Source organism: Choloepus didactylus, chromosome 25, assembly GCF_015220235.1.
Source record: "Choloepus didactylus isolate mChoDid1 chromosome 25, mChoDid1.pri, whole genome shotgun sequence".
In the NCBI taxonomy this organism is placed as follows: domain Eukaryota; kingdom Metazoa; phylum Chordata; class Mammalia; order Pilosa; family Megalonychidae; genus Choloepus; species Choloepus didactylus.
The window spans coordinates 5,809,295-5,816,923 of NC_051331.1; the positions used below are offsets into that span (position 1 = coordinate 5,809,295).

At 41.2% G+C, this 7,629-nt stretch overlaps 1 pseudogene; it reads right to left on the minus strand.

Moving 5' to 3' along the window:
* Positions 1-524: 524 nt before the first annotated feature.
* On the minus strand, positions 525-7,213 carry LOC119520340 (annotated as a pseudogene).
* Between the last annotated feature and the right edge of the window lie 416 nt (positions 7,214-7,629).

Consider the following 7,629-nt stretch of genomic DNA (forward strand, 5'->3'; position numbering starts at 1 on the left):
CCTCTAACAATTTTTAAAAAAAAAATAAGAATTGTTTTCACTTTTATTGGAAAAAAAATGATTTTTACACTTCAGATGAATAAAGAAAAAAATACAGTAAAATTAGATTCGGAGCATTCACCAAAATCCAACCGAGTTATCTTAATTCATGGGAATATTTAATTCAATCATTAGAAAACTAGCAACAAAGGGAAGAGAAATATTTTACCTTCAAATTCACTTTAAACAATAAATTATCTCAATTAATTTAAAAGTTTGCTAATGAGTAGAATCCAGAAAGTTCTTGAGTTAATAATGACAAGGTTAGGAATCTGCCTGATACACATTCATTTTGGGGATACAGACTGTACACATAATAACATACAATTATTTTTCCACAATGTAAGAGCAAACAGGCTATATTAGCAAAAGGTCAAATTTTAAAAATGTCATTAAAATGAAAGATCAGTAAAACATTTATTCATCTCACTATTTCAAATCAATGCTCAGTTCATTCACAATATCCTTTTTGATGGTGAAATTCATTACAAACTAAAAATAACACCATATTTATGTAAAAATAAATTCATTTTCTCAGTAAGAGCTAATCTTCTTTTAAGATTTCCTACGTATTCACAGTACATATTTGGCCTAAATGTCTCTGAATTGTCATATTACAAGATGGTAGTTCACTGTGCCTGATAATTTGATTGAGTTTTGCCCAGATGTCTTCTGGTTTTTGGCTGTTACAAATAGTGTGTTCTGTTGCCCATTTTCCTCTATAAAGAGTATGCAAATTTAGTGCTTTTAAACTGTCTTATAATTTTAGATAACGGAAAAATCTTTTCAGGACAATTACTGCTGGGAATTGAAACACTCCAAGGCCTCTTAAAGTGCTGTTTTCCTTTTTCTGATTGTTTATTTATATTTCCAGAATTATTTCTGTTCATTCAGTGTGTAAGATTGGATTAAGTGCTTCTTTTTTGTCAAATTAGGTTGAAATTCCAGTAGATCTACTGTACATACTGTACAATCATAACGTTGTGATTTAACATCGTGTTCTGAAATGGTTAAGTACCATTTCACGTCTTTAGGTGTGCGTCTTTAGAAATCACAGGTGAGAGGAGGATCTAAGATGGCGGCATAGAGAGGAGTGGAAGCTAAGTAGTCCCCTTGGAACAACTAAAAAAAAATGGAAACAACTAGTAAATAATCCAGAATAACTGCAGGGGGACAAACGTGACCATCCACTCATCATACACCAACCTGAATTGGAAGGAATGCCCGAGATCACAGCATAAAATCTGTAAGAACTGCGGATCCAAATCGGGAGACCCCTCCCCCACAGTCCAAGCTACCAAGCCTTGTGGTGCCAGAGAGAAGCTTTCTCCCAGCAAGGGAATATAGCTCAGCTGAGCTCCAACTGGGGTTTAAATTAGCGAGTGTGAACTGCTCACTACGAGGTAGAAATCCCCAACAAGCAGACAGAGGCTTTGGGTGACGGCTGACCTTGGAGAGCCAGAGGGTTGCCTCGGACTAGCTCCGTTCCTTTTTCGGCTCAGTGGAGAAAGCCTCGGCCATTTTCAGTTCCCAGTTCTGTGACCCAGACAAGGGTATAGCACAGGCAGAGAGAGACCACTGAAATGCTAATGACCTCCCCCAGGGGCATCTATCTTCTCTAAGAGGAAAGGGGTGGGGCCCAGCTCTACTACCTGCCTTTCATCCAGAACTTACACCAGTCAAGAATTATAGGCTAATCTTTGCATAAGGCAGAGAGCCTCCCTGCACGGCCCGGCGGCCTGGGGCTTCCCTTGAGCGATGGTGCGCACCAGTGACATAGCACAGCCTTCCCTCAGCAGAGGTCCTGGAAGATCACAGCTGAGAAGGGGGGCCCGCTCGGAAAACCCAGGGATGCTACATCAATGCCGGTAGTTTGTGGGTCAGCAACAGAGAAAATCTGGGGCAAAACTGAAATGAAGGCTTAGACTCTTGCAACAGCCTTGAATCTCCAGGAACACCTGGGAGGTTTGAATATTAAAGCGGCCCTGCCTCCCTGACCACCCAGACACACGCCCCACGTTCAGGGTGGACGGCTCCAACAACAAACCCAAAATGAGTTCACCAACTGAACCCCACAAAAATCATTTCCCCACACACCACAGAGACAAGAGTTGGGGACAACTGACTTGAGGGGTATAGGTGACTCGCAGATGCCATCTGCTGGTTAGTTGAAGAAAGTGTACGCCACCAACTTGTATTTTCTGAAAAATTAGATTGGTATTTTTTTTACAACTTGAAAGAACCCTATCAAGCAAAGCAAATGCCAAGAGGCCAAAAACAACAGAAAATCTTAATGCATTTGATAAAACCAGATGCTATGGAGAACCCAATCCCAAACACCCAAATCAAAAGATCAGAAGAGACACAGTACTTGGCACAATTAATCAAACAACTACAATCGAGGAACAAAAACATGGCCCAGGATATAAAAGACATGAAGAAGACCCTAGAAGAGCATAAAGAAGAAATTGCAAGATTAAATAAAAAAATAGAAGATCTTATGGAAATAAAAGGAACTGTTGGCCAAATTTAAAAGACTCTGGATACTCATAATACAAGATTAGAGGAAGTTGAACAATGACTCAGTGTCCTAGAGGTCCACAGAACAGAAAATGAAAGAACAAAAGAAAGAATGGGGAAAAATTCAAAAAAATTGAAAGGGATCTCAGGGATACGATAGATAAGATAAAACGTCCAAATGTAAGACTCATTGGTGTCCCAGAAGGGGAAGAGAAGGGTAAAGGCCTAGAAAGCGTATTCAAAGAAATTGTTGGGGAAAACTTCCCAAACCTTCTACACAATAGAAATACACAAAGCATAAATGCCCAGCAAACTCCAAATAGAATAAATCCAAATAAACCCACTCCAAGACATATTCTGATCAGACTCTCAAATACTGAAGAGAAGGAGCAAGTTCTGAAAGCAGCAAGAGAAAAGCAGTTCACCACATACAAAGGAAACAACATAAGACTAAGTTGTGACTACTTAGCGGCCACCATGGAGGCGAGAAGGCAGTGGCTTGACATATTTAAAACTCTGAGAGAGAAAAATTTCCAACCAAGAATACTTTATCCAGCAAAACTTTCCTTCATATTTGAGGGAGAGCTTAAATTTTTCACAAACAAATGCTGAGAGAGTTTGCCAATAAAAGACCTGCCCTACTTCAGATACTAAAGGGAGCCCTACCAACAGAGAAACAAAGAAAGGAGAAAGAGAGATAGAGAATTTTAACAGACATACATAGAACATTACATCCCAAATCACCAGGACACTTATTTTTCTCTAGTGATCACGGATCTTTCTCCAGAATGGACCATATGCTGGGACATAAAACAAGCCTCAGTAAATTAAAAAAAAAAAAAAAAAAGGCAAAACAAAAAAACACACACACACAAAAACAATTGAACATATTCAAAGCACAATCTCTGACCAAAATGGAATACAAATAGAAGTCAATAATTTTTGAATTGTAACTCCACTATTTACTTCTTACATGATATAGAATACACAAACTCTAATGACAAATCAGTGGTTTTGAACTCAATGTAAAATAGGTAATTTTTGACAAGAACTATATAAAGGTGGGGAGATGGAGGAGTATAGGTACATAGTTTATGTGTCCTATTGAAATTAAGTTGGTGTCAAAGAAAAACAAGATTGTTATGAATTTAAAAGTTTAATTTTAAGCCCCACAGTAAACACAAAGAAATTATCAGAGAATATGACCATAGAGATGAAAAGTAGACTATGGGTTAAGAGAAATGGGGGAAGGGGCAATGGGGAGTTAAGAAATGAGTGTAGGGTTGCTGTTTGAGGTGAAGGGAAATTTCTAGTAATGGATGGTGGGAAGGGGATAGCATTACAACATTCTAAATGTGATTAATCCCACTAATGGAAGGCTAGGGAGGGGGTGGAATGGGAAGATTTAGGCTGTAAAAACATAATATATATATTGTGTTTATATATAATGTTTCCACAACTGAGGGAAAAAAAAAAAAAGTCTAAATAGATGACAATTGAATGCCAAGGATGACCCTGGATGGGATCTGAGGATGGAGGACAGGAGGCTCAAAGGGACACAGCTGACATAAGGAAAAGGAAATATAGAATGTAAGCTTTTATCATTGTTGAATCTCTTGTACTTCTTAGCTGCGCTTAATGGGATTGCATAAAAGAATGTTCTTGCTCATGGGAATTGTATATGTGAATTATAGTGTTTGTTCAAGGATGTGTACAGCTAGCTCTCATATATTCAAAAGACAGCAATAGATGATGGGTGATAGATAGGGAGAGAGGGAGGGAGGGAGGGAGGGAAAGAAATAGCGGTGTGACATGTTAAAGTTAGTGGATCAGGGTATCGGGGGAGGGGGGTCAGGGAATGCTGGAGTTCCGTGTATGGGGTTTGTATTGTTTTTGCAACTGTTTCTGTAACTTTGAATTTATTTCAAAACAAAATAAAATAAAATAAAGAAATCACACGTGGTGATCTTTTAGATTTGAGTGGAAGTCTGGATCCATCATGTGGAAATAAATCTGGATAGCAGACTAGTAGGAAAGTCTTGAATTGCTTTTTCTGAAAATTTTGGCAGTTTTGTGGGGTCACTCTCATATGGTCGATGTCCTAGTTTGCTAATGCTGCAGAATGCAAAACACCAGAGATGGATTGGCTTTTATAAAACGGGGATTTATTTCGCTACACAGTTACAGTCTTAAGGCCACAAAGCGTCCAAGGCAACACATCAGCAATCGGGTACCCTCACCGGAGGATGGCCAATGGCCTCCGGAAAACCTCTGTTAGCTAGGAAGGCAGCTGGCATCTGCTCCAAAGCTCCGGCCTCAAAACGGCTTTCTCCCGGGACGTTCCTCTCCAGCAAGCTTGCTTCTCTTCAAAACATCACTCCCAGCTGCACTCTCTTTCCTCTCTTTGAGTCAGCTCATTTATATAGCTCCACCGATCAAGGCCCACCCCGAATGGGTGGGGCCAAGCCTCCATGAGAACATCTCATCAAAATTATCACCGACAGCTGGGTGGGGCACACTCCAAGCAAATCCAACCAGCACCAAAACTTCTGCCCCACACAAGACTACAAAGATAATGGCATTTGGGGGACACAATACACTCAAACCGGCACATTCCACCCCCTGGAACCCAAAATGACATTATCTTTCCAAATACAAAATACATTCATTTATCACAAAAACTTAAATCATTTCAGTAACAAAAGTTAAGTACAAAATCCCATCAAAATAAGTTTAGGCTTGGTCAGTTCTAAGGCATAATTCCCCTCTAGCTGTGGATCTGTGAACCTAGAACAAGTTATGTGCTTCCAATATACAAAGGAGAGACATTCATAGGATAAACATTTCCATTGCCATAAGGAGAAACAGTAAGGAAAACAGGGTTAACAGGAGCAAAACAGTTCCTAAAACCCACAGGACAAAGTCCATTAGATTTCAAAGTCCGAGAGTCATTTCCTTGGGGCTTGAGAGAGTGGGAGCCTAACCCTTCCCAAGGGCCTTTTCGGCAGCCGTTCCTCTCCAAACACTTAGGTGAGTGCTCCAACATTTTCACACATTGGGGAGACCACCTTCTCGGCCCCACCCTCCTCAAACATCGGGGCAGCTCCCGGATTCCCTTCCATCTCCGGGGCACACGCTCAACCCCTTCAGAACAGTGGGGTGGCAGCCAGGCTCTCCCCAATTCCCTGGAAATGTGCTCCAACCTCTTTGGGACCTGAGGTGGCAAAACTCTTCCAGAGCATCGAGGCGGAAAGCCCGCCCTTGACCTCCAGGGCAAACTCACCCTTTCCATGCATGTGGGCTGCTCCGCTCTCCCAGCCCGAGACCTCCTGACTCCAGACCTCAACCTCCATGGCTCTGTCTTTGAAGAGATTTTTCCTTTAATTTTTTCCTTGTCTGTCTCCTCCAGTCCAGACCGGCAATGGCTCTGTCTATAAAGATCTCGCAAAAATTCTGTTGGCTTTGCATGAAGCATGCAGGGGTCAAAGCCATCAGACAATAGGACTTCCCACAAATCCTTTCTGGATAATTCCATCTCCAATCCTGGCTTGTACTGAAATGGTGGCTGGGTTCCATGTTTGGTTACATCCTCACGTTGGGCTGTAGCTTCTGGGATTCCACCCCCTGGAAGCTCATAATTTTCCAAGCCATCAGTTTCTGGTTTCTTGGAATCCAAGAGTTCAGTTCTAAGTTTATCTCTCTCTGCTCGCATTTTACTATAAGCTGCAAGGAGAAGCCAGGGTATATCTTCCACATGTAGTCTGGAGATTTCCTCAGCTAAGTATTCCAGGTTGTCACTTTTAAATTCTTCCTTCAATCTGACACCAGGACTCAATTTTGCCAAATTCTCTGCCACTTTAAAACAAGGATCGCCTTTCTTCCAGTTTGCAACAACACATTCATCATTTCTGCTCAAGTCCTCATCAGAAGTGTCTTTAGAGTCCATATTTCCACAAACAGTCTCTTTAAAGCAGTTTTGGCCTTTTCTATCAAGCTCCTCACAACTCTTCCAGAAACTCCCCCTTATCCATTTAAAAAGCCGTTCCAACATGTTTGGTATTTGCAAACTCAGCAGCAAAAGCACCCCACTTCTCTGGTACCAAAATCTGTCCTAGTTTGCTAATGCTGCAGAATGCAAAACACCAGAGATGGATTGGCTTTTATAAAACGGGGATTTATTTCGCTACACAGTTACAGTCTTAAGGCCACAAAGCGTCCAAGGCAACACATCAGCAATCGGGTACCCTCACCGGAGGATGGCCAATGGCCTCCGGAAAACCTCTGTTAGCTAGGAAGGCAGCTGGCATCTGCTCCAAAGCTCCGGCCTCAAAACGGCTTTCTCCCGGGACGTTCCTCTCCAGCAAGCTTGCTTCTCTTCAAAACATCACTCCCAGCTGCACTCTCTTTCCTCTCTTTGAGTCAGCTCATTTATATAGCTCCACCGATCAAGGCCCACCCCGAATGGGTGGGGCCACACCTCCATGGGAACATCTCATCAAAATTATCACCGACAGCTGGGTGGGGCACACTCCAAGCAAATCCAACCAGCACCAAAACTTCTGCCCCACACAAGACTACAAAGATAATGGCATTTGGGGGACACAATACACTCAAACCGGCACAGTCGATAACGTAATATTACGTCTGTAGTCATTCTACAGGAATCCAGTTACCCTTAATGAAGAGAGAATTTCTTAGCTGAGTTCCTCAGATCTATTAGAATGTAATTTATAATCAAGACTGTCTCTCCAAAACAGAGGGAAACAGGACCTAAAGTGCAAATATTGCAAAGAATAAGATTTGGTAGGGATAGCCTGTCTACAGAAAGGGGAAAAAGGAAAATCAAAATTCAACCCCAATATATTTCACCAAAGTGACTACTGATAAATGTGAATGTAATCCACAAACTTAAAAAGAAAACTACTTCTCTCACTAAAATAAGAGATCTGAATTACTGCCCTGTAAGATCACTTCCAGCTTAAAAATGGTAGTAGTCAAATGTCTAATTCAAGAGATATAAAGGATGTGGAAATATTCATATTAGGGTAGTAGCAATGGTTTTAAGACTAT